General features: G+C 37.8%; 1 long non-coding RNA gene across 1 annotated transcript; it reads left to right on the forward strand.

Annotated features, from left to right (window-relative positions):
- The first annotated feature begins 2501 nt into the window (after positions 1-2501).
- On the forward strand, positions 2502-5599 carry LOC132082245 (uncharacterized). Its single transcript, XR_009419781.1, has 3 exons — positions 2502-2570; positions 2867-3015; positions 4095-5599. It is a non-coding gene; the product is annotated as an uncharacterized LOC132082245 (long non-coding RNA).
- The last annotated feature ends 1640 nt before the right edge of the window (positions 5600-7239 follow it).

A 7239-nucleotide genomic window follows, 5' to 3' on the forward strand; every position in this document is an offset into this window, starting at 1 on the left:
AAATCGTGCATATATTATTTCCAAATTACAGACTGTCAATTCTATTTCTTCCAGGAAAAAAAAAAAGAGAAGAAAAGAATAAGAGAAAAAATGTGTTAATCTTATGAAGTCAGGTTTTCTCTAATGATTTTCACTGAATAAGCAGAACTGTTAAATATTGTAATTTGAACATTTTAAAGTGTGTCCCTACACATAGTTTAACATACAGCATATTCCACATACATCTTTATCCATTTTCTCACAGGTTGTACTTAAAAGCACACACTTATGGAATAGGAAGTGCTAATTGACTGCTTTCTCAAATTACTCTTAAATAGAGGGGGTTTTCATAGAATATCTACAAATTTTAAAAGCTATCCAGATGTCAAAGACCAGAAACTGCACCCTGTGCTCCCTAACCATCTATAAAAGACTCGGAGGGCAGGGTGGAAACCCTTTCATCTGCCACACATATCTCTTGCCACTTGTGTAAATGGTGCAACTCTTTGAGAAGTGAGAAGTTTAGCATCTACAGCTGGAGCAATCTCTGGAGGAATAGACACAGTTTTGTCATCTTGCCTTTCTTTTGTGATTCAGAGTCATTTTGTCAAATATGCAGCTGTGGGTTTCTTCCTACTTTTATAGTGTGACTGTCAGGGACCTAGGTTTTTTTCTTCCCATTCTTTTTTAAGCTTTGTTTCCAGTTCTTTCCACACAGCCTTTGCCCAGAGCCATATCCTTTCCAAAGCTGTTGAGTTTAATGTCTCCCTCACCCTGTGCTTCTTACCTATGTGAATTCCACTCGGCTTTTGTCCTCCATTTTATATTCCCTGCATACAAAATTGTCGCACTGAATTTGATTGTGATTTGGCCATGTATCTTCTCTGCCAGCCATGAGATCTTTTCTGGGAGGGAGAGGGTATCCAGATGATGCCCTTGATGGAGCCAACAGTGTTTAGGCCTACAATTTTAACAAAGAACAAGCACTGCCTTTTAATCTAAGAGCTTCTTTTGCATTTGGATTGCTCATGTGAACTTCCTGGAGCACCTGCTCCTAAGTCCATGAAATCTCCTGCCGATTGCTTTCCCCAATGTCCAATCCTGTTTCTTGAAACTCTCCCTTGCACATTACCAAAGTCCTTTGTCCTTCTGCAAATATATGCTGTTTATTTTCAATTTTTCTTGATATCTGAGAGGAAAAGATTCATATAGGGATAGAGAGGCAACCGTTTCTGAACAGAATTTCTCCCTAAGGATAAAGCTAGATATTAGAGATGATTAGGTAAACTCTCTCACTGCTTAAAATTACTTCCCCTTCTGTCAGATATTCATGGATAAAGGTAGGAAACACAGATTTATTTAAACAGAATGATTCCCCTAATTCAATTTGTATATAGAAATTTCATTTCAGTTTCCTCAGCGAAAAAGGAAATCCACCTTGAGGCTTCTCAAGGTGGATTCAGTTAATTCATGTAGATTCAAGACCTCTCTTCTACAACATTTTTTGTGCTTATCTTTCAGTTTAGTGTTTGTTCTGCAGAGTCCTTTGACAAAAAATTCCTTCTGAAGCATAGCACCTTGCACATCTACCTACACTTTTTTGTCTTATTGCAGTCTAGACTCCAAGGTCCTGTCTGTATTCTTTTTTCCTGGGGACTATCCTTACTCCTTTCTAGTCTCTTTCATCTAAAAGGCAGGAAATCTTACCTTCCTACTTTCAGTGATCTCCTTACATGATTCATTGCTGACCGAAGTGTTTTCATTAAAACCAAGCATAGTAACACTTTCACAGTCTAAAATATATATGGAAAGGTCAAGAATATGCTGCCAAAATCATTTTAACAGTCATTTAAATAGCATCACTAAACAAACCTTGCAGTAAAAGCAAACTGTACAAATATAAATTCTATAGAAAACCTTGCCAAATCACAGAGCTGGTTTGCTCTGCTTCCACCTGCATGGGAAATTCTGTTCTGTTTTGAAATCTTGGCCTCAGGCCTCACAGGATGAGGCTAGAATATCCCCAGCAAGTGGTGGGAGAAGGAGCATGCTCAGTGGTGACAATGCAAAAAAAAATTTCTGAGTCTACTCAGCAAAGAGTTTTTCAGCAAACTATAATTCAGCAGTACCTAAGCAAATTATGAAGGAACAAATGAACACCTTGATAAGCATGCAAAATTTGATTCTGAAAAGCATGTATGTATTAAAGCTTTTCAGGGAAGCAGGTGTGACAGCTCATCATGGATATGATGAGTTATGCTAATATTACTGTCAAAAACAAACCAAAAGCCCCACAATGGAACTGTTCATGAAAAACAACCCTCAAAACCGAATAGTTACATGTGGAGGGATAGAATGTAAGAAAATAAACATAGTGCAGAAGGTAGTCTCACACCTGAGGAGTTGCAGCTGTGCTAATCACCAAAGATTAGGAACAGGCCTGCCCTTAATAGGCCACAGCTGTGTCCAATAATGATGAGTGCTACATAAGAGTGGGGTAGCTGGGTGAGGAGGGAGTTGGAGTTTGTTGGCTGTGCTGTGAAGAAGGGGTCAGTGCTGTGAGGAGATGTCCATGAGAAATCACCCAGAAGGTACGGAACTTTTGCAGTAAGATGACAACAATTATAGTTTGATAAAATTGTAGTGTTAAAAGTTTGGGTTTTTTTCATGGGCAACTGCAGGCTTTGCCACCTGTGCCATCTGCAATAATCTTGCTTTAGACTGTCACATCCGTGAATGTGCATCCATGACCCAGATCAATTATAGTTCACTAGAGCCTGATACATAAACTTGCTGACTGAAACATGGCAACTTCAACTGGCAACACTTAAAGCATTTAGTTAATAAGCAGCATGAATCATACCTAAATTTATGCAATTCTCTCCAGGTCCCAGGATGCATTCTCATGAAATTTGAGATGCAAGATGTGTTGCATCGTACTGAGTCCTCAGTGAACGGAGCTGGCTTTCTTTACGCTGAGTACCCTGAAAAGCAATGGTGACAAAGCTATTCTGAATAAAAATCAGCACTTATTAGGTAAACCATAGACAACTAATGCCTTGAAGCAATGCCGAGTAGTATTTTTTCACCTCTCTTCTGCCTTTCCTACAATGTATACTATAAGGATTCTCTTTATTTAACTTGCTACATCAGTTGCTAATTAGAAGCTGCTCTTCAGCCAACTGAAAAGGTTGAAACAAATTTTCCAGTTAGTTACATACAATTAGGGGAATCAAAGAGAAAGGCAGAACACTCATTTCCTTCTGCTTCCTTTAGATTTTCAGAACTATGTTGATTCAGTTCTCAGAAAAAGAAAATGAGGCACAGAAAGAAGGTTACCCACTGTTTTGTTCCTCTTAGGGATCATCTTTGGTACCAAGGACACTAAGAAGAAGGTATTCCTGATATGGCACTACTGTTTCATGAGCCATGCCACTATAAAAGCAGGAGTGTTTCCTAACTGATTACTGGTAGTACGTCTTTCCAATTGCAGAGCTGAAAACAGAATTGATGATAGTAGGGATGATTAAATAAGCTTTTACCACAGCTTACAGAGAAGAAATTGGCAAGGAATTATTTGAAGTGTAGAAGGCTGAACTCAATCAGACAGTTTCCTTTGTTTGCCATTTGCTTTGACAGCTGTAGATCAGATTTCTGGTTTGCGTTGCTCATTATGTTTGTTTGTCCTACTTGCCTGTCATTAATACCTTTATGATCCAAAAAGATTGACTCAGTTATTGGTATTTTTTCTATATATAAAAACCAAACATTTGTTTTTGAAACAAACATCCAGTCAGATTTTCATCCCATTTCCTTAAAAAGGTCCATATGGAAATAGATATTACTTTTCCATAAGTAATCTGCTCTGCATCTATCATGATATATCTGAAATAAAAACAAACTATGCTCTTGCTGGAGGTCCAGTAGCCTGACTGCTGAAAATGCAAGTAGTGAGGAATAGTTTTTGTTTGGTTGGTTTTGTTTTTGTGTTTTGTTATAATGTGTGGGTTTTTTTAAACTGTGCTTACATAGCAAGGTAATTGAAATTCATTGACTCTGTTCCCAAGTGAGTCCTGACACATCAAAATGAAATTCATATGTATGATCCTTCACAGGGAATCATGACACACAGTAGCTGGTGTCCTAGTCTGAATGACTGGTGATCAGAAATACAGTACATGAGGATAAGTGAACATGAGCACCAAGACTACTACTGCCAGCTTGCTCTGAAGTCAAAGGTGCAGCTAAGTCACACAATTGTACTAAAGCAGCAGAAATCTCCTTGGTGGATGTTTTCTGAGTCCTCTCTGGGATGCTCTGCTCAGTAAGTCTTTCTGGTGTTTTCACAAGTAATTCTTAAGCTCTTGGCCGTCACTTCTCCCCCCTACTGGTTGGTTTTCCCATGAAATCAACTGTCTGTCCTTGATTTCCCTTTTCTTCTAACTCATTCCTATTCCATGAGACCTTTGCTAAAGGTTGGACAAACAGCCTACATAATAAAATTACAAGATGTCCAAGTCGGGGTAACCTAAACCTTCCAAGAACTGTTTTGGTTTTACTTACCTTTTACAAGGCACTGGGATTTCAGTGTGCCGTTTTTCTTGGTCTCAGTTCTCTTGTACTGGTTTGTCGCATAAACATTTTATGGAGTAGTTTAGATGCAATTTAAGTTAAAATTTTCCCTTGCCCAGAGTTACCTAATTTATAAAAACCCTCCAAACAGCTGTGATGAAGAAATGCATGAAAGTCCAGACAATGTTTCAGATTTGGACACAGGGTTTGGTCCTCCTTTCCCTCTTACTTGGTGTCTTTCATGTCAATGTATGAAAAAATGGACATTCACAACACAGAATGGAATGGCAAAGAAATTCATTGTATATTGTGATTTAATTCCACTGATGTAAATTGCCATATGTTTGACTTTTCTTTTATTCACAGAATAGCAATTAACTTTAAATTCTTCGATTATTTTAACAACTTGAAATGGTTCAGTTTTCCAGATTTAATAAAATAAGTCATTTTCTTCTAAGAAAACACAGTGAGATGACCTAATGCTATAATTACACATAAAACAAGCATAATACAAAATACTGCTCAAGTTTTATTAATTCAGCTATGAAAGGAATTAAGGATACATGAAAAGCTACCTAAAAAATTCATTTTAATCTTGGCATCCTCTGAGTGAAAATAACTCACCTTCACTATATGAGATGAAGATTCAACTTTGGCTTGTTTTGGAGTTTTTGTTGAAACCTGAAGTTGGAGCCAGGATCCCTAAGAGGAATAATGGATGTTTTAAAAATTTCAGTCATAACAAGGAGAAAGAGCACCTAATTTTAAACTTCCACAGGATATTGTGGCTTTGTAGGTTTAACAGGAACACTACAGCTTACTTTGGGAAGGCTGGAAATGGAGAAATATGAGAGAGTGAGCTACATGTAATAACCAAGACAAATTGTGCATGTGTACAGCACCACAGAAACAGAGCTGAGCACTGGCTAAGAGACAGACCAACACTTCTGTACCTGTGAGAGAAAGGAATGATAAAGCAGTCTGTGAGGTGCAGAAGGCCATTTTCCTCTCTAAGCAAAATCACAAAGGGGGGAAAAAATACTTTCCAACAGGACTTCAGGCATAAATTATATAGCTATACCACCTTGCTAAAAAGTTGTAGGAGGTGTCTAGACAGATCCTAATCTCCTTCTTAGAATGAGGTGTTGTAGATCTTGGTGGAGACCTCCACCTCTGATGTAAAAGACTATAGGCTTTTGCTTAAGAGAAAGTGAGATGGCAAGTATTAATTGCCTTGGCCTACATGGAACACAATATTATCTTGAACAGTAGACAATAGGGTATATCTCTTCAAATGAATGGATGTGAACGCCTCTGTAGTGACTTCTCCCACTCATAAACTTAGCATCAATCAGCTTGAATTTCAGTAGATATCCTTCATCCAAGCTGTCACCTCCATTATGCACAGGGTAAAACTCCAAGTCGTGTAATGCACACACTGCAGCAATCTCTCCTCATTACCCCTTCTAAAAGCACGTCACAGGCATTGGCCAGGGCATGCCCCAGGAGAAGATCCATCAGGATCCTATCTTAAGACTCTCCTTGGAACAAAACAGCAGTTGCTGGGCATGACCCCAACAACATCACTGTAATATTAATTATCCTGCCTAGTCTAATTAAATGTCAAAATATGGTTGTGGTTATTAAGAGAAGTATGACATTTTCCACAGTTAGGTCAATGAAATAACACACAGCAACAAGTGTTCAACAGGCTTAGTCTCTAGTCATGCCAGCTTTGAATATAGAAATACTATCTTCTCTAGTGAGTTGATGTGGAAGCAAGAACTATCCCAATCCTCCAAAAATACCAACTCCTGCAAATCTGGGTCTCTCCTCTCAAAGGCAAATCTGGATTTAACTGAGAGAATCTTCACTTTGTCTTCTTTCTCCTGTTGCAGTCCTTCTAGTGGATATGAAACACTGGAAAATTACAACAGCAACATTTAAAGCAAATTTGCACAGACATAAATGGCTACTCCATGTTCAAAAGTAATTCATTTTGAGCATCCAAGGTGATGCTGTCTGGACTTGAAGAGAAAAAATTCCTTTTCCATGCAATTCGAAGTTAAAGAGAAAAAAACAACCCCTAAAATGTCTATTATTCCAGATGTGTAATCTGCTTACATTTTAAAATAAATAATTTGCTTTTTCAAAATTAAAAAAAAGCTCTAGGCTTTTAATATCTGTAGGCTATTAAAAGTCATCTGCAAAATCCCTCCAATCTAGATTCTATTAATATAAGCAAATAAGTTTAAGAGGTTTATCTTTGCATGAAGGATGCACACTGCATGGTTCTCCATAACTCAGTTTATCCTTGACACTACCCATGGGCTCTTGAGTCTCTAGTCAATGGGGCAAGGCTGGTGAAGAAAGCTTCATTAGCTGCTTTGACTCTATGGCAGTTAATTACTCTGAAAGAGTTTATGTGTGGAAGAACAGAACAGGGCAAACAGAGGACTCACAGTGGAGATTTTAATTCCATTATTATGCTTTTCTGGTGTTGTTTTGATTTCAAACCAAAATGACTGCAGTATCATTTATGAGAAAATCAAGGGCATATCAGGATAGAGTGAATGAACATATGCATAATCAGAATCTGATCAATGTCACAGGGGTAAGTGCATAAAAACTGTCAAAATTTCTCTCCAGACCATGAGACATATTATATAATTTCATTATTTTTCTTAG

Source organism: Ammospiza nelsoni, chromosome 1 (assembly GCF_027579445.1).
Source record: "Ammospiza nelsoni isolate bAmmNel1 chromosome 1, bAmmNel1.pri, whole genome shotgun sequence".
In the NCBI taxonomy this organism is placed as follows: Eukaryota; Metazoa; Chordata; class Aves; order Passeriformes; family Passerellidae; genus Ammospiza; species Ammospiza nelsoni.